This window comes from Onychomys torridus, chromosome 17, assembly GCF_903995425.1.
Source record: "Onychomys torridus chromosome 17, mOncTor1.1, whole genome shotgun sequence".
Classification (NCBI taxonomy): Eukaryota; Metazoa; Chordata; class Mammalia; order Rodentia; family Cricetidae; genus Onychomys; species Onychomys torridus.
In genome coordinates, this window is record NC_050459.1 from 55,536,992 (window position 1) to 55,560,987 (window position 23,996).

The 23,996-nt window shown below is 37.4% G+C and overlaps 1 pseudogene; it reads left to right on the top strand.

Moving 5' to 3' along the window:
* The first annotated feature begins 13,920 nt into the window (after positions 1-13,920).
* Positions 13,921-23,996, top strand: part of LOC118597770 — a 32,888-nt pseudogene continuing 22,812 nt past the window's right edge.

A 23,996-nucleotide genomic window follows, 5' to 3' on the forward strand; every position in this document is an offset into this window, starting at 1 on the left:
AGAGGCATTTGATTGCCTGGATAGTCACCAAACGTTCCTCTGCAACATTGGAGCATTCGTCTATAGCCTAAAGGCCTGGATTTTGTGGCAGACTTTTCAATGAAGGAGTACAGTAATATTTTATTTGTACTGAAAAGTAATTTTATTTGTATGTTAATAAATAAAGTTGCCTGGAGGTCAGAGCTAAGAGCAAGCCATAGCAAGAGCCTGGTGGTGGTGGCACACACCTTTAATCCCGATCACATGACAGGCAGATCTCTGTGTGTTCAAGCCAGCATGAAGACACGCGCCTTTAATCTCAATACCAACCATAGAGACCTAGATGTCTGTATAGACAGGCAGTGACGAGGAGGTCATGTGGTTGGGTTTACAACCAATAAGAAGGCAGAACAGAAAGTCAATAAAAAGACAGACACACAAGAAGTAGGCCTCCTTCTGAGGGGAAGGACAGCAGCAGCGGGAAGGGTAGGAAGGCAGTTTTAAGTCTCAGCTCTTAGCTACTTCTCTGACCTCTTGGGCTTTTAACTCTGCATTTCGCTCTGTGTCTCTTATTTAATAAGACTGTTGCGTCTACAAAGGAGGACATTTGAAGGACGATCCCACCTATATTGGCATAGTTTGTCAGTCATTTTCCCCTGTGTCCTGAAGAATGTAGACCAGTTTCTTCTGTGAAGTAGGAATGTTGAAGCATCATCCTGCCTTGTGTTGGCAAAGTTCAGCAGTCACTTTTTTGTGGATCCTGAATGTACAGTTTATACAACATACCCTTGAGCAGTCCAGGCAAGAGTTCTTGCCCAAATGGCTAGCCTTGCCACATTGAAAGCAAAATCTGTAAGCAGTTCCTTCAATGCCTATCATCTCTGAAGAAAATTGATATTGCTAGGAGCAGATGTATCTCATTGTTATGAAAAGCCCTAAGTTAACAAAACATTTTAAATGTAATATTCTGTAGTTCTTTGAAAGTTTTGAAGACCATCTATCTGTCTAAAATACATCTCTCCATGATCTGGAAAGTATACCTAACATATCTACAATTTTGATTGATATGAATGACTAACCACTAACCTATGTTTTCTGATTATCTTATATAGTTCATAATAATAGCTTTCAAAAACTAGAACTTCACCCTAAATTTCCAAGTGAAATGTGTTGGCACAATACCTCAAACAAAAATAGAAACATATATACAATATGTTATAACAAAAAGAACCTTAAATTTTTATCAATACACAAAAATCCTTCAAACAATAGTAGAAACATACATACAGTGTAACAAAAATAGCTTTACATTTGTAGCAATATACCAAAGTCCATGCCAATGCAAAATATCTGAGATTGATAGTTGTCTTTTTATCCTATATTCCTATATTTCCCTAAATTATAACAAACACCCCAAACCCACTAATTAACCAAATACCATCCACACACCAAAAACTCTTGGGATTGTGAACATCATTTTCTCCAAACTGCTTCCTGTTATTTGTGGGCAAAGGCATCATTTCACAGGTCTCTCAGAAAATTTGAGATAATGGTCAATTCCTAGGAAGACCAGGTATAACCTTTGTTGATAGATATCACCTGTCAAGTTTCAGGAGGTCTTCCCTGATCAAACCTGATCTATATTATTCCTGAAGGAATCCATAACTTCTCATCTCCTGTGGGAACAAAACTCCAAAGCATTTTTGATTTTCTATTTGATAAATATATTCTTGACTTCTTTTTTAAAGTTAAGGCATTTCTAATGTATCTAGATTGGTTCAATTTTGCAGTCATGTTCACAAGCCCATGTCTGCCTACAGTTGTTGTTTGTTTATCAAAAAATTTTTAAAAAAATTCAAAATCAACACAATAACATACAGGATCTGTACTCCCTGTGTATTTCTCATTTCTATGTGGCTTATTCTTTTTCATTTTACTTGATTTCTCTCTTTAAAGACTTTATTTTTCAACCATTAATTTTTTTCTATGACTATACTCCTTTCCTTTTCTTTTCTTTTCTTTTCTTTTCTTTTCTTAAGGCTATGCACATTGTAAAACACACTGGAATCTTTTGAGAGTGTTTTTCTTCGATTTGGACCTATTTTATTGTGTATTTTATTTTTTTAGCATTTTTTTGACAGTACAAGCAAGCTGTAGACTACTCAGCTACACCTGGATCCTCCATGGGCAGCTCTTTGCCCACTTCTTGGGTCCTGGAAGCCAAGCCTAAAGCTCGCAACTTGGTCAAAAGTGTGTGGCCAAAAACTGTGTCCAACCTTCCTAGAGCTCTAGAATGGCAATGCTTGCCCTGTGGCAGACAATTTCCCTTAATGTTTTGTTCCTACTTCACTTACTGTCTGCTCAAAGGCTTACCAGCAAGCAGAAACTCTGGAAGAAGTCATATCTTCTTTTTTGTTTCAGCTTTCTTAAGCCCTATGTGGAAATTCAGCTCCACATTGAGTGCCAAAGTGTTGTTGGTTGTTTTTGCTCTTTTGAGGTGCCTGCCAACAAGCTCCCAAATAAATCACATGGAGGCTTATTCTTAATTATAAATGTCTAGCCTTATTGGCTTGTCACTGGCCAGCTTTACTTAACTTAAATTATCTCATCTAGCTTTTGCCTTTGGACTTTTACCTTTCTCTATTTCTGTATATCTTTCATTATTTCTTACTCTGTGGCTTGTTGTATAGGAGCCTGGATGGCCCCTGATGTCCTCCTCCTTCTCTGGTTACTCCTTTTTCTTCCTCAGGTTTCTCCTTCTATATATTCTCTCTGTCTACCAACCCTGCCTACCCTTTCTCTTGCCATGCCATTGGCTGTTCAGCTCTTTATTAGACCATCAGGTGTTTTAGATAGAGTATAGAGTATCACAGCTTCATGGAGTTAAACAAATGCAACATAAACAAAAGTAACACACCTTAAAATACTATTCCCCAACATATGAATATTTTCAGGGTTCATATTTGGCTTTGGATAACCAGTTTGGTATGCTCTTCCTTGAAGATGACTATTTCTCTTTGTCTAATCATTCTTTATTTGCCTGTAGTTCTTTGTCTAGGGTTAAGGACTAGTGAGCAGGATGGCATGTCTATAGATGTTTTCCTTGATGAAAATGTGGCACACACTATGCAATACTATGTAGCTGTAAAGAAAAATGAAACCATGAAATTTACAGCTAAATGAATAGAACTAGAAGAGTTGATGCTGAATGATGTAACTCAGACACAGAAAGACAAACATCTCATGGTCTCTCTTATCTAAGGCTCCTAGCTCAAAATCTTCAGTGTGAGTATATATCCTGGAATACTTTCTAAGAAATCAGAAAAGTGAAAAGGGACCATGGGAAAGAGTGAATTATTATAAGCTTTTTCATATAATACAATATAGCAATTGTTAACAAAATTGAACATTATATATTGTATATATTTATTGGCCTGTCATTCAGGACCCTAAATTATTTAAAATTACTTTGTGTCAATTAAAATTACAAATGTATAGGCCAGAGAAATTGTTCAACAGTTAAGAGCACTTGCTGCTCTTACACAGACCCGGGTTCCTTTCCAAGAACCCACTTAGTCATTCCATTCCAGGGAATCTGATACTCTCTTCTAATTTCTGCAAGTATCATGTATGAGCATTTTGTACACAAAGGCAAAGGAACAGCACTACTATGTGCATCTGAAATTTCAGTTCTTAATGTTTTCTTAAATTAAGAAAACGCAGACCAAATTGTAGTTTTGTTTCTATATTATAATGTTTATACTCATATACACAAAAATAAAAATATGTGAAAATGAAGATATAAATTTACTTATTAGGAAGCAGAGAATAACTTAATTTAATTAAGATTGAAGTTGCTAAATGTACTTGTATAATAGTAAACACCTTGTGTGATGTTTTCAAATGTTAATAATTAAAATATCATATCCTAATATATTCAAGGAAGTATAGAAACAAAATACAGCACCCTTTACTAATAAGATAAAAATAGCAGAAGTTATTTTTGCAATATATTAATATTTTTACATGTCAACCTGAAAATATTATCAAAACAAAAGATTTGAAAACATAATCATCAAAATCAGGAACAAAATGGCAATTTTCCTCTTTTTGTTATTGTGGATGGATGTGTACATCTGGCCAATGCTCTAGGGCCTCAGATACATAGAACACTTTATTATGACCAAAGAGAAACAAATGATAGGATGAAAGACAGAAGGGAATGATGGGTGACAAGGTGAAAGAAAGGAAGGAAGGAAGGAAGGAAGGAAGGAAGGAAGGAAGGAAGGAAGGAAGGAAGGAAGGAAGGGTGAACATAGGACTTCATTGATTCCTAAAGGGAAAAAAAAGAGTATGGCTAAATTAACATGGGATTTTATCAGAAAATGATGTTACATACTAGGCGACTATTGTTTCCAAGCCCCAATTCAGTATCACATATAATATTTATAGTAGTAAATGTTATAGGTCAATTATTTGTGATTTAGTATACACATAATTTTAATTTTAATCACATTTTATTCAATCGCAGCTCTAATTTTAATGTAGATCTCTCTTTCCACATCTTTTTCATATTAAATAATTAATTAATTTTGTTTTTTATATCCTGGCTACAGGCAGTTTCCCCTCCCTCCTCTCCTCCAGGCCCCTCCCCCCACCTACCCTAACTAGCCCTCCATCCACTTCTCTTCCTTTTCACTTCAGAAAATGGCAGACATCTCATGGACATAAACCATCCATGGTATATCAAATTGCAGTGAGACTAGGGATCTCCTCTTCTATTAAGGCTGGACAGGTCAACCAGGTAGGAATCTGAACAATTTAATGCTGTGTTCCAAAAGACAAAACTTCTGAATATTTACCCTGGAAAAATGTATAAATAAATAAGTGAATTAATTGATAAAATAAGATCATTAAATAATGATCTGAAGAGATGGCTAAGTAGTTAATAGTACTTGGTCCTCTTATAGACCTTTGTTCAGTTCTTAGTATGCACATGAACGCTAATATTGGTCACTCAATTCCAGAGGGTCCAATGCCCTCTTACATCCTCTGTAGGCACTGTATGCATAAAGTACACAGTTTCACATGCAGGCAAAACCTCTACATCATGTAGGCAAAGCCGCTAAACACAAAAACAAAACAAAACAAAATTTAATATTTAAAAATATTATTACAACAACCAAAAAACTGTTCATAAAAACCCTGCCAGGTATCCTTTTCATAGACCATATTTCAACTGACTTTGACATTTCAGTGTTGCATTTATAAAGAACATTTGTTAACCTCTATAAAGAAAGTGAAGCTGGGCACGGTGGCACATGCCTTTAATCTCAGCACTCAAGAGGCAGAAGCAAGTGGATCTTGAAGTTGAGGCCAGCCTGGGCTATAAAGTGAGTTACAGGACAGCGGGGCTTCACAGGGAAACCCTGTTTCAAAAACAAAAACAAAAAACAAGAAACAAACAAACAAACAAAAAAAAAAAACATAAAGTAAATGAAAGAATGGTGTTAAATCAAAATAACCTTAATGAAAAGGAAAGTCAATCCATCTTCTGTACATTATTGTATGTCAGCTATGGGTGAAGGATTGTGAGATCCCCCATACACACTGGCATGACAACCAGTGTTGTCTTTAAGGTGGTATTTTTAGACAACCATATTGCTGAAATTCATAGATACAACTTGCCTGTAGATATAGAAGGCACTATCTCAGCAGAAGTCCTGACTGCTTGGCTCCTAGAACAGTTCTGACCCTTCCGCTGGTGGTTTGAAAGAAAGTGGCCCCCGAAGGGAGTGACACTACTCGGTGAGCTGGCCTTGTTAGAGGAAGTATCTAACAGTGTGGTGCTTGGGCTTTGGGGTCTCTAATTTCTCATTTTCCTCAGTGTGACAGTCAGTTGACTTCCTGTTGCCTGCAAGATGCAAAGACTCTCAGCTCCAGCACCACATTTGCCTGCACGGCACCACACTCCCCTTTATGATCATAACGGACTGAACCTCTACAACTGTAAGCAAGCCACCTCAATTAAATGTTTTCTTTATAAGTGTTGCCATGGTCATGATGTCTTTTCACTTCAATAAGAACACAAACTAACACATCTCCCATACAGTGTTCTGTGAGCCTGAGGTGTATGGGTTTTATTGTAGAAATATTAAATGGGGTTAGCCATTTTGTGGTCTGTAATTCTATGCATTTTGACCAGTTGTGAATCTTTGGAATATTTACCATTTTCTACAAAAAGAAGCATCTTTGTTAATTTGTGAGAGCTACAACTGTGGGTGGAAATAAGGATAAGTATTTAAACTGCAATTAGGAATCATATTGGCTTATGAAAACGGCAGTAGCAGATACAATACCAACTTAGTACCCAAAACTAGTTACTATAAGTCAGGAAAAGATTTCCTTTTGATAACTCTCTGTAGCATCCTGGATAAAATACCAAATTTCATAAATATGGTGCAAATCCATTCTTAGACTCTCAATATCATCTAAAATAAAATAGCATTTTATGCAATCTAATGTAACTAAGTGAATTAATCCACATAGTAAAACATTAAAATGATATACCATTCATGTTATTTCTCGCAAAAATATTCAAACTATTTGTTAAAAGATTTTGAATCATTCATATTTTAATTATAAAGCCTACAGCTAATTTATTTGAAATGGCCACCAATTAAATTTACTTTCTGAGAAAATTATAAAAGTAGTCATATAATGGTCCATCACTGTTTAAAATATTATTCTTTGGTGTTTTATAATTACTGAAATGGTTAATTATATTCCATGGAATAAAGCACTTTTAAACATGTTTCACTCCTTCCAAAATTAAAGCTAATGTTAACCCTTCAAATTTCAATAAAGATACCAGCATAGTGAAAAGATGCTTAGTAAGCAGCCAGCAATTTTGTGTCTTTATATCACCATAACCTGTGTCTCATCAAACCTATGGGATATATTTGCTTTCCAATCCTGGCCCAGTGAGGAGGGAATGATAAAACACTAAAATTGAAAATATAAGGTAAATTACAGGTAAAAATAAGAGTTTGGACATGCATCATATTGCCTCTGTAATTCACTTCAAACACATGAAGTAAAATAATTTCTATAAAATGGTACATGATTGCCCAGCCCCATTGTTTATGTAGTTAAATAATACAGGATGTGAAAGTACACATTTTCCTGTGAATTTATTAGAATGATGATCTCTAGCCCTCATCTCTGGCAGTGCATTTAGAATGTTTGCCTGTGCCGAACATAGTAGCACTAATGATATAGCATATCCTGTTAATAACAATCATATATAAGATAGATTTGTGTATATCTGCTACTCTTTTTTGTGTTTTGCCACCCACAGTTACTTATGTTGGCTGTCTTGCCACTCACTCCGCTCTCTGATATTATAGCATGCACTTGGATTTCTATTAACTTCCTGATTAATCTTTCAATCCAGACGAGCCCAATATCCAGGTTAGTCATTTAATGTGCATGCTACAGACCCTACAGGTTCTGTGGAGTTCTGTAGGTTTTGAAGAACCTTGTTGCTGAACGAATGAACAGAAGGAATCCATATAGCACTGTCTTTATAGTTTTTCACCCCATGGAGGATATCTTGGTACTTTCCAAATTTTGACTGCTATGAAGGTATAAGTTATGAGCTCTTTATTGGTGAAAATATTAAGGCCATTCCATGAAGTTAAAAGGAATGTTTATTTTGTGGGTAACTTACAAATGAAGGGATAGGTTGCAGGGTCTGGCAAAGGTATAGCGCAGTCCAGCGTTGTTCTCTGGAGAACTCTGCTTGGTCTACCTCCTGTGTCCAGGGTGCGTCCAGGGTCCTGGAACCAAAAGAGAGACCTCCTCTTGATCCTCGGTCTTCCGCTTCCTCCTCTGCCCTGCCTTGTGGGCATGACCATTACCGAAACCCCAATGGGGGTTGGAACTTCCAGGCCAATGCTGGGATGGCTATCCACTACAGCTCCTGTATACATATCTAAGAATAGAATTGGTGAATCATTCAGCAACAGTTTCTTATTGTAAATGACTATTGCTATTCATGTTCTCATGAGCATAGCACAAGAGTACCTTGCCCTACTGTTCATTATTACATCAATGATTGGGTTTTTTTCTTCTTTTCATATCTTGCATGTCTAGTTTTATTTCAGCTGTTTAATGATTGTTCATTGATATTTCTTGAACAGTCATTTCAATCCAGATCATTTAAGTTTCACAAATTATGCTTTCTTCTCTGAAATTTAGGTCTTCATACAGTCTAAGTATATTTGAATCACATGAATGATCTTAAAAGAATTTCTTCCAGTCTGTCTCTGAGTAAATATTAATTCTACAGCTTTTTATTTAAGTGAAAAATAGTAAAGCTGTCATTGAAAAAATAAGAGAAGCATGTTTTTCTCTGGGAGAGTTTTGACAGTTTATGACAAGTGAGTTTTGAGTTTTTATATTAGATATATAAATGTTGGTACTAAAAAAGACAAGGATATTTGCCTCTTGATAGCTTCAGTAAAATCTAGCTGTTGAAAAAATCAGGAATTGTCAGAGCTGTTGGTAACACTATGAGATTGAATACAACTGCTAAAAGAATGAGCAGGCATAGAAACATAAGGTCCAGGAGATTGGAGCCATGATTTGAACATAAAGTATCTCCACTTAGGTTCATGGTTTACAAACTCAGCACCTCTACCTAATGGCTGTGACACTGTCTATGACTAGGCTTTAGGATTTGGATCTTATTGATGGGCCTACTCTGGTTATATCTACCCCTAGTTCCAGACTTAACCTCTGCTTTCCAGTCTACTCCACATGAACAAACTACCACCATGTTCTCATTCAGCTATGGATCAAGATGCTCTTCTTTTCTTTAAACAACCAGGACTATGACTTGGAAACTGTGAACTCCCCCACACAAATCCTTCCACTCTGATGTTGATTTAGTTATATTTTTTGACATGGGAATGAAAAAAGCACACTTAGGAAAGTACAATTTAAGTAGTCAGGAAAAAAAGAATTGAATGAAAGGAGCATACTGGGTTAGAACCAGAAGTAAGACAGACAGAGGACAATAATACAAGGGGGTGGGAATCGGGAAACTAAGGGAGAATGCAAAATTAAGACAGAAGCAATGAAAGATGGCTGAGAGATGACCTTCTATAACTCTAGCATCAGGGGATCCAGTGGTCTCTCTTCTGGCCTCCAAGCGCTAGGCATGCACTTGCATACTGGCAAACCACTTATACACATAAAAATAAACAAACTATACAAATAAAATTACTGTACCAAATTGAAGTTACACTCCTGGCTGAGTAGGTTTCATTTCTCATGTCAATCACAAATAATGACGATGTATTTTGTTAGTCAAGAGTCTCCAAAGGTTTTCCGCATCCTCATTTAATAAAGCAGTTCTTGCCCCCACAGCATCATTGAACACAGTGGTTAACAGGAATTGTGTTGATACCTCAGGAGGCTGCTCCACTTACAGTGTTCTGATTCTAACATGAGAGAATCTATTCCCTAGATGAAGCAAAGAAAATATGTCCTCTTGAACTTCAACAAGGAAGATTCTAGGAGTTGTGGACATCTAAAATGAGTGAAGTCAGCTCTCCAGGATGCTGAGACTTAGTCTTACAAGTAAATAAATTCAAACCTTGACAGAATACCTTTTCTAGAGACCTTGAGTCAGGTCACCCAAAAGCTATTGGTCAAATATTTCAAGGGTGTAGCCAATAACTAACACGCCCCCCCACTTCAAGGTGAGGCATGCAAGGTTTTTATTCAGCATCTGGAATCCGAGTTCTAGATGATAAGTGGTACTGATTGTACTATGCTGTAGTCTGCTTCCATTTACATTTTTTCTTTCATGCTTACTTTCTTGCCTTTGCAAATATTCTTCATTAAATCTAAATATTTAACATGTTGTTTAAACACTTCTTTAAGATGTCTATACATTTTCTAACCATATTTTGATTTTAGACCACACTGTGTGAGAATATAAACAACTTTTTCATTGTGGTTAAATTTGCAGGGGTGGATATTATTGACTTTTTGTGCTCTTAGGCCTATTAAAATGTGAATACAAAGTTCAAATTGCATATTTTTGTTTGTTTTTTAATATGCTATAATGTGTGCCTGTTCTATTTTAGTTCTCAAAATCTGCTGTTCAGACATTATTCTTTCACAAAATCCTTCAAATAAACAGAGCAAAAAGCAATCTTACAGTAGGAAAAAGCCCACTGCAAAGCTGGTTCCTATACCCACATCAGAGCAAACCAGTGGAGACTGAAACTACAATGTCTTCTTCATCGAGGACTTATATAGTGACTAAAAATGCTAAGAACTTAAAGTGACACAGTTGTCTGCAGGTGATTGAAAGTTTTCACACTACAACCATTCAAAATGCAGAACTGGGGAGACTCGTCACAGTGGAGAGATCTGCAAACACTCCTATACCTAAGATCAGGGGACACTGCAGAGAATGGGCAGGAAGATTGTAAGAGCCAGAAAGATTGTAAGGAGTTTGCTATGAGATTATGTCTCCTTGTAACAACAGGACTTACACGTACAAAGTCTCACTAACATGACTGCCCAAACCAAATATGAGCTGAACAAGGTTAACACCAATGGACATGCCAAAGTAGAGGAGGTAAAGCCCGCCAGACTTCTGTCTTACTCAAAGAACTACAGGCAACTGATGAAAGCTGGAAATGGGAGAGGAGACACTCTTCAGCCCACTGTCCAGTACCAAATAATCAGCACTGAAAATATACATACAAGCAACGTCATTATGGAATCAACAGGCTATATTTAGGAATACACCCAGACATACACACAAGTACATTTATGCACACAAAAACAATGTAAAAAGAGGACATGGGTTTGAAAGAGAGTGAGATGGGGTCTGTGAAAGAAAGGTTTTAGGTGGAGGAAAAGAAAGAGAGATATGTTGCAATTAAAGAGTTATCTCAAAAATGAACAAAAGAAAAATTTCAAAATAGACTATCCATACCAAGAACTTTAGAGGAGACTCAGTGATTGAAAGAGATTGTTGCTCTTGCAGGTGACCTTAGTTTAGTTCCCAGAACCAGAGGTGGTTGGGGGTGAAACTCCAGCCACAGGGGATCTAAAAGCTAATTTTGGCCTCCTTTGGCATCTACACTCACATGCATGTGCATTTGTACACAAGCACATATGCACATGCATACACATACACAAATGCACACTCAGATTTTAAAAATTAAATGAATCACACACACATATATACATATACATATATGCATACATATATACACAAATCAAGGCACTTTCTTATTATTATGTTATGTATTACAAAAATAAATCTTATGATTAGACTCTATAAAGTGTTTGTGCTCTGAAGCTAAAATGTAAATTAACTAAAACACCTGATTTATCAAATTAATAGTCTGTTCACCAATGCTTGTTTTAGACTTCATCTTATAAGTTTACCCCCTGAAGTTATTATGTCAAGCTCATGTTTCAGTCTGAAATAATTTTCAATCTATAAAATATATGTCTTTAAAAGATACAAATTCCAGATGCTAAAACCCTGTTGTATTCCATTTTTCTTTTTTGAGATGCAGTTAAATATCAGCTAAGATATGCTGGGATGGATGGAAAGAAAGGAGAACACATATGCCTACTGAGCATTTACTATGGGTATCACCATAGAGTTTCCTAAAGAGCAAAGAATAGATCTACCTCAAGATTCGTCTCTACTACTCTTGGGCATATACCCAAAAGACTCTATATCTTACTATGGAGACACTTGCTAATCCTATTCATTGCTGTTCTGTTCACAAACGACAGGACATATAAAGAGCCCAGATGTTCAGTAACTTAACCAATAATGAAAATATGGTACCTATATACATGGAATTTTATTAATCTAAAAAGAAAATGAAACTATATAAAGTATGGACCTGGAAATAATCATTCTTAGTGGCAATTATATCTTTGAATCTTTATATATGTATGTTTAAATATGAGTACCTGCAGAAATTAGGAAACTAGAAGTGAGTCTTTGTGGGGATTTCAGGAGGTAATAGTAGAATGAAGGTGAAGAGAAGGGAGAAAAGATGAATAATATGACTGGAGCGATTCAGTGAGACAATAGATGGGAAGGCAAGGTGGTAGGGGAAAGGATTTAGAGACAGGTATCTACTAGTAAAGATCTTTAAAAAGGCAATATAGAATCCTATGATTTTAGATGTGTGTGTGTGTGTGTGTGTGTGTGTGTGTGTGTGTAAGAGTTTAAATGAAGTTATATGCAGGGGCAGCTCCTTTCTCAAGTGTCATAGAATATCAAACAAAAATCCAATGGATAGGTATGGCTAATATCTTCAAGTTATTGGTCAGTTGGGTTCCATAGACCCCAAAACAGCACAAACTGTTATCAATGCTCTTGTTTACCCTCTAGAACTTAAGACTAATAGTCCGTTCCTGAAGACCACATACTTGAGTCACTCACTGGACTTGGCCAAATTAAGCTGTTATTGACCTGGAAACTTCAACACCAACAATAACTTCTACAGTGTTGGAAAGTGTTATGCACGCTCCAGAAAGATAAAAGCAATCAATAGTCTTACCCAGCTGTGCACCATGGGGACTAAATAAACAATGGGCCTGACAAGACATGTCTACTAGAGCAATAATTGCACAAATGTTGTGTGATGAACCATCCACTTTGGGCCTAGATTTAAAGCACACTTGAAAAGACAACATTTATTACCAGTACTGTTAGCTAGGCTAATAACCTGTCTCTGGGTAGGTCACAGGCCTTAACAGAGAACTGGCTACTATTCTACAGAATGGAAATAATATTAAGCTGCCCTCCCCCAAACCATCATTTGGTACAACTCTCAATTCTCAATAAATATGTGTGTAGGACAATTAATGAATGGACCAGAAGCTGATCAACAATAAGAAAATAAGAGATTGTGAAGGGCTCAGACCTAGTTCGGACACCTGGATCACACCCAATGCTTGGGGATGATTGATGAAGAGGAAGACACATTCTATGAGCCAGAGGTCATGGAATTCTGCAGAAAAACAGCACTTGCTGGTCAAAAGAGCAGAATTGCACAGATGAACTCACAGCCCCTATGATTACATGTAGAAGAATTACATAAGATCAAGAAAGACACACACACACACACAAACACACACACACACACACACACACACACACACACACACACACAAAACCAACATGGTTGGCAAGGGGCTCACAGAGTCCTATACTGACTTGAGAAGTCATTGACAGCTGCTGGGGAAGTGGGGGTATCAGGTTTTTCTCAGAGATATGACTCTTGATAGGCTAGTTGCCCATGCACCAGTGGATGTTCCTGTACCCAGGTACATATTGGCTTCACTAAGTGAACTTAGCAGGTTAAAACCAGAGGCCATGAATGTGGGAGGGGAAAGGGGGCCCTGGGGATACAGGAAAAGTTGGAGATGAGGCAGTGGGTGTAGACTTGATCATATGTAGCTGAAGTTATCCTGGTCCTGCCCAGTTCCCTGCAGCTGCTTAGAACCAAGTAAACACACAGAGGAAAGGCTTATATTAGTTAAAACTTCAGCCATTAGCTCAGGTTAACTATTGACTAGCTCTTACACTTAAATTAACCCATAATTCTTAGTTATGATTAGCCATGTGGCTTGGTACCTTTTCTCTATTCTGCCTTCACATCTTGCTTTCTCTGTGTCTGGGTGGCGACTCCTTCCGGTTCCCAGAATATTTCTCTCTGCTTATCCTGCCTATATTATACTTCCTGCCTGGCTACTGGCCAATCAGAATTTTATTTATCAACCAAATCAGAGCAACACACATTCACAGCATACAGAAAGACATCCCCAGCAACCATAACTCATTAATCCCACATGAAATTTTAAACTTACGTGTCAGTAATGATAATTTGTGGAACTGCCTTGGAGGATCCAGAAATTTTAGAAGGAAGAACTGAAAAATATGTGGAGACTCTACTTAGCAAGACATCTGGTACCTTAATTTGGAGGAAGAAAACAATGTTGATTGTGTATTTCTTGTAAGACACACCATCATGCCTTCAAAAGTGAACTACCAGAAGAACATCTGGGCTTTGTGTCATAATGACAACAGCTTGTTGGCCCTTAACAGAGGGAATCTTGCCTAATGACATTGTCATCATTGATCAGTATAAGAGGAATATGCCATACCAAATGGCTGAACTGTTTTGCTCCCAAACAAGAGAGGTCCTCATAGAAACAATAAGAAGCTAGGACTGATGCCTTTCAATGGGGACCATGGCCACAATTGAATGGCCTCATTTCAGCTCTGGGCAGAAAACTTTAAAGTATGCATCTGGCACTTAGATGTTGTCAGTATGACCATGGTTCCAGAGGCCATGCTTGTTAAGGATGCTGTGATTTGTTATATAAAAATTGTCATGGCAAGCAGTTATGATAGTTGGGTGGAACATGAAGAAGCAGTATCAATGGATGGAATTTTTAAGAGCATGAAAGTAAATGTCAATAAAGCCAAAAGTTTAATTCTCATTACCATGCTTCAAATAGGGTCAAATATGGTCAGAATCTCCATAAACTAATAAAGAACATGGTCTAGTTTTCTGTTTCTCAAGTAAGACATTAAAATAGCATGACTTCCATAAAAGGGCATTTTCTTTTTAGTTGTTTGGGGAATTTACTTGACTTTAAAAAACACAAGAGGGAGGCAACTGCCCCTGGGTGCCACCCATGGGCACCATCCTGGAAAGACCTGGCCAACTTGGCCCCAGTTTCCAGCCAATCGGCAGGCCCTGTGGGAAGGCTCCCTTTTTCCAAGACTGCAGGCAGACCCTGCAGTCTCCACACCCTGCCTCCACACCCATTTACCCAAGACCCCAGCCACTTTCTGAGACTCAGAGACAAGCCCCCAGCTCCCATCTACCCTGGAACTCTCATCTGGACCAGAGAGACCCTCTGGTGGACACTACAACCTCAACACCTTGCCCCCACACCCATCTGCTGGAGACCCCATCCACTTCCAGAGACTTAGAGACCAGTGTCCAGCATTCCATCCTATCCCAGAACTCCCATCTGGACAAGAGGAGCTCCCATCTGGACAAGATAAGGAGATCCCAGGGACTTCCTGAGACTCAGAGTCCAGCCCCCCAGCTCCTATCCAGCCAGCACTCTCATCTGGACCACAGCTCCCATCAGGCCCAGAGCTTCCATCTGGACCAGAGGGAGGCTCCCTAAATCTGTCAGCTCTGTCTGGACCAAGTACACTTGCAAGACCAAGAACGAACCCATGAGGAGATGGGCAGACGTCAAGGCAGAAGTACATACAACAAAATAAAGAGCAATACAACATCACCAGAACATAGCCCTTCGCCAAAAGCTAGACCTGAACATCACGGAATGGAAGAAGAAGAAGAAAACAACCTTATAAGTAACATCATGAAGAAGCTAGAGCCTTATATAGAATAAATCAAAAATAAAGTGGAGGAACAGACAAACAAAAAAAATGGGAAGAAAGCTATAAAAAACTAGAGGAAAGGACAATTAAAGCAGAAGAAAACAATAAGTCCCTGAAAGAAAACCATGAAAAAGCAAGGGAAACAGTCCAAGACCTGAAGAGGGAAATAGAAAAAATGAAGAAGACACTAGCAGAAGGAATGTTGGAAATAGAAAATCTGAGTAAACAAACAGGAACTTCAGATGCAAGTATAACCAACAGAATGCAAGAGATGGAAGAGAAGATCTCTGGTGTTGAAGATATGGTAGAAGAAATAGATTCATCAGTCAAAGAAAACACTAAAACCAACAAAGTCATGACCCAAAATGTCCAAGAAATTTGGGACACCATGAAAAGACCAAACCTACAAATAATAGGGATAGAGGAAGGAGAAAAATACCAACTCAAAGGCACAGAAAATATATTTAATAAGATCACTGAAGAAAACTTTCCCACCTTAAAGAACAAAATGGCTATGAAGATAAAAGAAGCCTATAGAACACCAAAGAGACTAAACCACCACAAAAAGTTCCCTCGCCACATAATAATTAAACAACTAAACATACAGAATAAAGAAAGAATATTAAGGGCAGAAAAGGAAAAAGGCCAAGTGACTTATAAAGGCAAACCCATCAGAATAACACCCAATTTCTCAATGGAGACTTTGAAAGCCAGAAGGACCTGGACAGATATAATGCAGACACTAAGAAACCATGGATGACAGCCTAGACTAATATACCCAACAAAACATTCAATCATCATAGATGGAGTGAACAAGACCTTCCAAGACAAAACCAGATTTAAACAATACTTATCCACAAACCCAGCCCTACAGAAAGCACTAGAAGGAAAATTCCAACCTAAGGAAGGCAGATACACCCATGAAAACACAGGCAATAGATAACACCACAGCAGTAAACCCAAAAGAAGAGAAGTACACACACACTACCACCAAAAAATAAAAATAGTAACAGGAATGAACAATCACTGGTCATTAATATCCCTTAATATCAATGGACTTAATTCTCCTATAAAAAGACACAGACTAACAGAATGGATATGAAAACATGACCCATCTTTCTGCTGCATACAAGAAACATACCTCAAATTCAAAGACAGACACCTCCTAAGAATAAAAGGCTGGGAAAAGACTTTCCAATCAAATGGTCTTAAGAAGAAAGCTGGTGTAGCCATCCTAATATCCAGCAAAATAGACTTCAAACTAAAATCAATCAAAAGAGATGATGAAGGACATTACATACTCATCACAGGAAAGATCCACCAAGATGAAGTCTCAATTCCGAACATTTATGTCCCAAACACAAGGGCACCCACATATGTAAAAGAAACATTACTAGAGCTTAAATCATATATAAAACCCCACAGATTCATAGTGGGAGACTTCAAGCTCTGGACCACTTTCACCTCTGGACAGATCGGCCAAATTGAAACTTAACAGAGACATAATGGTCTTAACCAATGTTATGGCTCAAATGGACTTAATCGATATCTACAGAACGTTCCACCACCACCCACCAAAAAAAGAATATATCTTCTTCTCAGCACACCATGGAACCTTCTCTAAAATCGACCACATACTTGGCCACAAAGCAAATCTCAACAGATACAAAACAATTGGAATAACTTCCTGTGTTCTATCGGACCACCATGGTTGAAGTCAGATTTCAACAACACAAAAAACTACAGAAATGCTACAATCTCATGGAAACTGAATAATGTTCAACTGGATCACCAATGGGTTAAGGAAGAAATAAAGAAAGAACTTAAAGACTTCCTAGAGATCAATGAAAATGAATACACCACATACCCAAACTTATGGGACATTATGAAAGCAATGCTAAGACGGAAATTCATAGCACTAAATGCCCACATAAAGAAGCTGGAGAAATCTCATGCTTGTGACTTGACAGCACACCTGAAAACCCTTGAACAGGAAGAAGCAAAGTCTCCCAAGAAGAACAAATGCCAGGAAATTATCAACTTGAGAGCTGAAATCAATAAAATAGAAGTAAAGGGAACAATACAAAGGATTAATGAAACAAAGAGTTGGTTCTTTCAGAAGATCAACAAGATAGACAAGCCCTTATGCCAACTAACCAAAAGACAGAGAGAGAGCATCCCAATTAACAAAATCAGAAATGAAAAGGGGGACATAACAACAGACAATGAGGAAATCCAGAGAATCATCAGGTCATACTTCAAACACCTCTACTCTACAAAACTGGAAAATCTAAAAGAAATGGATAATTTTCTGGATAGGTACCACATACCTAAGTTAAATCAAGACCAGATAAACCATTAAAATAGTCCAATAACCACTAAGGAAATAGAATCAGTCATTGAAAGTCTCCCAACCAAAAAAAAGCCCAGGACCAGATGGTTTCACTGCAGAATTCTACCAGATCTTCAAAGAAGACTTAATACCAATACTCTTTAAATATTTCTATACAATAGAAGCAGAAGGTATATTACCAAACTCCTTCTATGAGGCTACAATTACCCTGATTCCTAAACCAAAAGAAGATGCCACAAAGAAAGAGAACTATAGGCTGATCTCCCTCATGAACATTGATGCAAAAATACTCAATAAAATACTGGCAAACAGACTCCAAGAACACATCAAAACAATTATCCACCATGATCAAGTAGGCTTCATCCCAGGTATGCAAGGGTGGTTCAACATATGAAAGTCTGTCAATGTAATATAAACAAACTCAAAGAAAAAAAACACATGAACATCTCACTAGATGCAGAAAAGGCATTTGACAAAATCCAACACCCCTTCATGATAAAGGTCTTGGAGCGAACAGGAATACAGGGAACATACCTAAACATAATAAAGGCAATCTACAGCACGCCAACAGCCAACATCAAATTAAATGGAGAGAAACTCAAAGCAAAACCACTAAAATCAGGAACAAGGCTAGGCTGTCCCCTCTCCCCATACTTATTCAATATAGTACTTGAAGTTCTAGCCAGAGCTATAAGACAATATAAGGAGATTAAGGGGATACAAATTGGAAAGGGAGAAGTCAAGCTTTCCCTATTTGCAGATGATATGATAGTATACATGAGTGGCCCCAAAAATTCAACCAAGGAACTGATACAGCTTATAAACACCTTCAGCAACATAGCAGGATACAAGATCAACTCAAAAAATCAGTAGCCCTCCTATACACAATAGACAAACAGGCTGAGAAGGAAATCAGAGATACATCACCCTTTACAATAGCCACAAATGATATAAAATACCTTGGGGTTATGCTAACTAAGCATGTGAAGGACCTATATGACAAGAACTTTAAGTCCCTGAAAAAAGAAATTGAAGAAGATGTCAGAAAATGGATAGGCAAGATTAACATAGTAAAAATGGCAATCTTACCAAAAGCAATCTACAGGTTCAATGCAATCCCCATCAAATTACCACACAATTCTTCACAGATCTGGAAAGAATAATACTCAAATTCATATGGAAAAACAAAACACCCAGGATAGCCGAAAGAATCCTGTACAATAAAACAACCTCTGGAAGCATCACAGTCCCCAACCTCAAGCACTACTATAGAGCTACTGCAATAAAAACAGCTTGGTACTGGCATAAAAACTGACATGGGGACCAATGGAATCAAATTGAAGACTGTGACATTAACCCGCAAATCTATGAACATATGATTTTTGACAAAGAAGCCAAAAATGTACAATGGAAAAAGAAAGCATCTTCAACAAATGGTGCTGGCATAACTGGATGTCAGTGTGTAGAAGGCTGCAAATAGATCCATATCTGTCACTGTGCACAAAAAATAAGTCCAAGTGGATCAAAGACCTCAACATAAATCTAGTTACTCTGAAACTGGTAGAAGAGAAAGTAGGAATTACTTTTGAATGCATTGGCACCGGAGATGACTTTCTAAATATAACACCAGTATCACAGACACTGAGAGAAACAATCAATGGGACCTCATGAAACTGAGAAGCTTTTGCAGAGCAAAGGACATGGTCAACAAGACAAAGCAACACCCTAAAGAATGGGAAAAGGTCTTCACCAACCCCACATCTGACAGAGGACTGATATCCATAATATATAAAGAACTCCACATATTAGACATCAAAATGTCCAACAGTCCAATTAAGAAATGGGCTATAGATCTAAACAGAGAATTCTCAACAGAGGAAGTTAAAATGGCTGAAAGACATTTAAGGAATTGCTCAACATCCCTAATTATCTGGGAAATGCAAATCAAAATGACACTGAGATACTACCTTACACCTGTCAGAATGGCTAAGATCAAAAACACAGAAGACAGCTTATGCTGGAGAGGATGTGGAGCAAGGGGAACTCTCCTCCACTGCTGGTGGGAATGCAAGCTTGTACAACCACTTTGGAAATCAATATGGAGCTTCCTTAGAAAACTGGGAATCCATCTCCCCCAAGACCCAGTTATAGCACTCTTGGGCATATACCCAAGGTATGCTCAATCATACCACAAGGGCATTTGCTCAGCTATGTTCATATCAGCTTTGTTTGTAATAGCCAGAACCTGGAAACAACCTAGATGCCCTTCAACTGAAGAATGGATAAAGATAATATGGTACATATACAGAATGTAGTACTACTCAGCAGAGAAAACCAATGACAGCATGAGGTTTAAAGGCAAATGGATGGATCTAGAAAAAAAATCATCCTGATTGAGGTAACCCAGACTCAGAAGGACAAACATGGTATGTACTCACTCATAGTAGGATACTAGATGTAAAACAAAGATGACTAGACTGCTACACAACTCCAGGGAGGCTGACTAGAAAAACAGGACCCTAGGAAAGACACAGGGATCACCCAATGACAGAGAAATGGATGAGATCTACATGAACAACCTGGACGACAGTGAGAGTAATGAAGGGCAAGATTTGAGGGAAAGAAAGATTAGGGGAGCAGGAGATCCCAGCTGGATCAAGAACAGAAAGAGAGAACAAGGAATAACAGACCATGATAAATGAAGACCACATGAGAACAGGAATAGGCAGAATGCTGGAGAGGTTCCCTGAAATCCACAATGATACATCCTCTGTAGACTGTTGGCAATGGTCAAGAGGAAGCCTGATCTGACCTAGTCTGGTGATCAGATGGCCAAACACCCTAATAGTCGAGCTGGAACTCTCATCCAAACTGATGGAAGTGGATGCAGAGATCCTCAGCCAGGCCCCAGATGGAGCTCCAGGTGTCCAATTGTTGAGAAAGAGGAGGACTGTAAGAGCGTGAATTGTTGAGCCCAAGATTGGAAAAAGCACAGGGACAAATAGCCAAATGAATGGAAGCACATGAATTATGAACCAAAGGCTGTGGAGCCCCCAGCTGGAGCAGGCCCTCTGGATAAGTGAGACAATTGAATAGCTTGAACTGTTTTTGAACTGTTTGGGAGGCATCCAGGCTGTGGGACCCGGACCTGTCCTTAGTGCATGAGTTGGATATTTGGAACCTTGGGCTTACACAGGGACACTTTGCTCAGCCTGGAAGGATGGGACTGGACCTGCCTGTTCTGAATCTACCCGGTTTAAATGAATCCCCCTGGAGCCGATGGGAATTGAGGGGAGGGGATGGGAGGAAGGTGGCGGTTGGGGCCAGAGGGGGGAGGACAGGGGAACCCATGGCTGATGTGTAAAATTAAAACACAAATATAATAATAATAAAAAATTTCTATTATATAAAAAAGAGGATAAAGACATTTAGCCCTTATGCTTTTGCTTAGAAAGAAGAGCAGTTGGTACGCTGCCAAGGCAGTACACCATTAGAGACTCACTCAAGGTATTGACTCCTCCAGAACCCCAAGGAAAAACAAATGGTCAGTTAGATCGGGAAGTCTTGTACCACAGGGGTAGCAAAGCACGATACCCAGGCAGTATCACTTCTAAAAGTTTGGAGAAATGACGATTGGAGAGAATATCCAGTTTTCCAAGATGCTATCAAATGACTATGAGATGGAAATCGGCCTGGTTATCCTTATAATTACAAATTGGCAGGATCTTTCTGAAGGGCAGTTTGGTACAATGCATCAGAAGCTTGACAATACTTCATGCACCTTGTTACTCTAGGAATAGAGCAATTCATTTCAAGAATAGAATGTAAAGAAGGCTACTACCTATAATAGCAAAATATTCTAAACAATTCAAAAATTGAAAAATTAAATAGATGTATCATGTTTTCATGCAAGCATTTTGTGAGAGTGTTTTTATGGTGTGTAAATGTAGAGAAAGAAGGGAATATACATAAACCTACAAGTATTTGTTACAGTCATACTGCATAAAATTTCTTTGCAATTAATGTTTTCTCTACATTTTTTCCAAAGTAAATATAATCAAATAATAAAATTATAAAAATTAATATAAAAAGTGATAAAAGAACATATATTCAGCTAGGGCATTTATTGTTTCTTAGTTTAACAAATAGAACAAAGTAAACTTTGCTTGTACATAGTATTTCCCCATGATATTAGCTAAAGGTCAGTAATAACTATAATCTACAGTAAAGCTCTAATATATCAAGTTATTCCTAGAAATAGAACTGGAAACAATACATACAATAACAATGCTATATTTGAAAGAATGTTCATATATACAGCAAACAAATCTTATTGGAATAATTTTTAAAACTCCATAAAAAGAAACATTTGACAAATATTTTATTGGAGAATTCCATGGAGTTAATACAGTATTTTCTTTCAATGTATCATTGAAAATATATAATTTTTAAGGATCACAATATTTTTCTTCTTAAATCTATAATCTAGCTGAAAGTTGGTATGAAAAAGTGGAAAACAAAAACTCTGAGGTATTCTATGCTACCAGATGTTATTATCCAGTGTGAAGAACATAGTAAAATCTCTATTTATTGTTTCAATTGGGAAAAATTGAATGCACAAGTTGCTATCCAATGAAGGCACTTTTATAGCCTCAGGAAAGCAAATTAGTAATATCTATTAAAATTAAAAATGTATATGTTCTTTTGTAAATTGCCTACATCCTGGAATGTTTTAGTAGAAATAGATGTATAATGGTCACAAGTCATGATTATTGCAATAATTCTTTCAGTGGCAAACCCTGGAAAACTTCAGAAATGTGCAGATGCAAAATATTTAAATAACAGCAAATCCCCCTGCAAGGATAATATGCACATATTTAAAACTATGCAAAAAAGGCACTTCTCAGAGAAGTTTCCATGGAGTTTGAGGAATACACTAAGACATAGCACATGTGTATAAATAAGGTGTAGAAATAAATACATAACCATGGAAAGTTTTATATATGTATATACTACATATGTATCAAAGAACACACATCTCATAGAACTGTATAAAGTCATGACCAAAAATATCTCTTGGATAATATCATGTAATTATATAGAGAGATTAAACTTCAGGAAAGAAAGTGTTTGAATAGAAGAGAAAGATGAGAAGGAATGGATTTTATGAAAATCAATAGATCTTAAATATTTTAATTTATAATTATGACTACATATGTCTCTATGTATACTCCACAAGCACAAAATACAAAGAATTTTTTTTTCATGAACTAGTTAAAAATTTTCCCAAACCAAGAGGAATAAAAATTGTTTAACAAAAGTATTTTATAGCTGATGAGTTTGGTGCCTATTATGTGGTAGAGAAAATGGACTTAATAGATTTTTTTTCTGACTTTTCCATACCAGTGCCCAGATTTTGAATCATAAAGATTGTGAGCCATCAGTTACCCAGTTCCTGCTGGGTAGCCCTGCTTTGCCCTGAGATTGCCCTTTGAACCCTTCTGTGCACATACAGAAGTGCTCCTTTACTTGTTTGTGCTGCTTACTTGATTTTTGTATCATCATTTCAGGGATGAAGTAGAAAGAGATCCCTGTGGATAAAAATGAAAACAATATCTACAGGAAGAATAACCAGGCCACAAGATAGCTTGATGGATAATGGTGCTTATGGCCAAAGCTGACCACCTGACTTGCCTCCAGACCCCACATGCTGGGAGGAAGAGTCTGATTCTAGCAAGTTTTCTGATGACCTCAACTTGTACCATGCAGGACATGTACATACACACACACACACGCACACACACACACACACACACACACACACACACACACTCACACAATAAATAATAAATAAATGTAAAAATATTGAGATAAGATTGGTATATAAAATCTTATATCAATAATGGTGATGTGATAGTCACTGCCATTATTGTGACACATAACTAGTCTAGTTATGCACTGTAATTCTTCTTGAAGAATTACTTAGATTATCAAACTTCCTATCTCATTGACTTTATTCCTAATCATTTATTTAAAAAAATGTTTTTTGAGTGTATGTGTGTGTGCATGCTTGCACATGTGAAAGAGAAAATTCTGATTTAACCCTGCTCTAGAGTTTTTCTAGATGAAAAATGTAAATTAAAAAGCAACAAAACAGTGACTATGTTGTGTGAG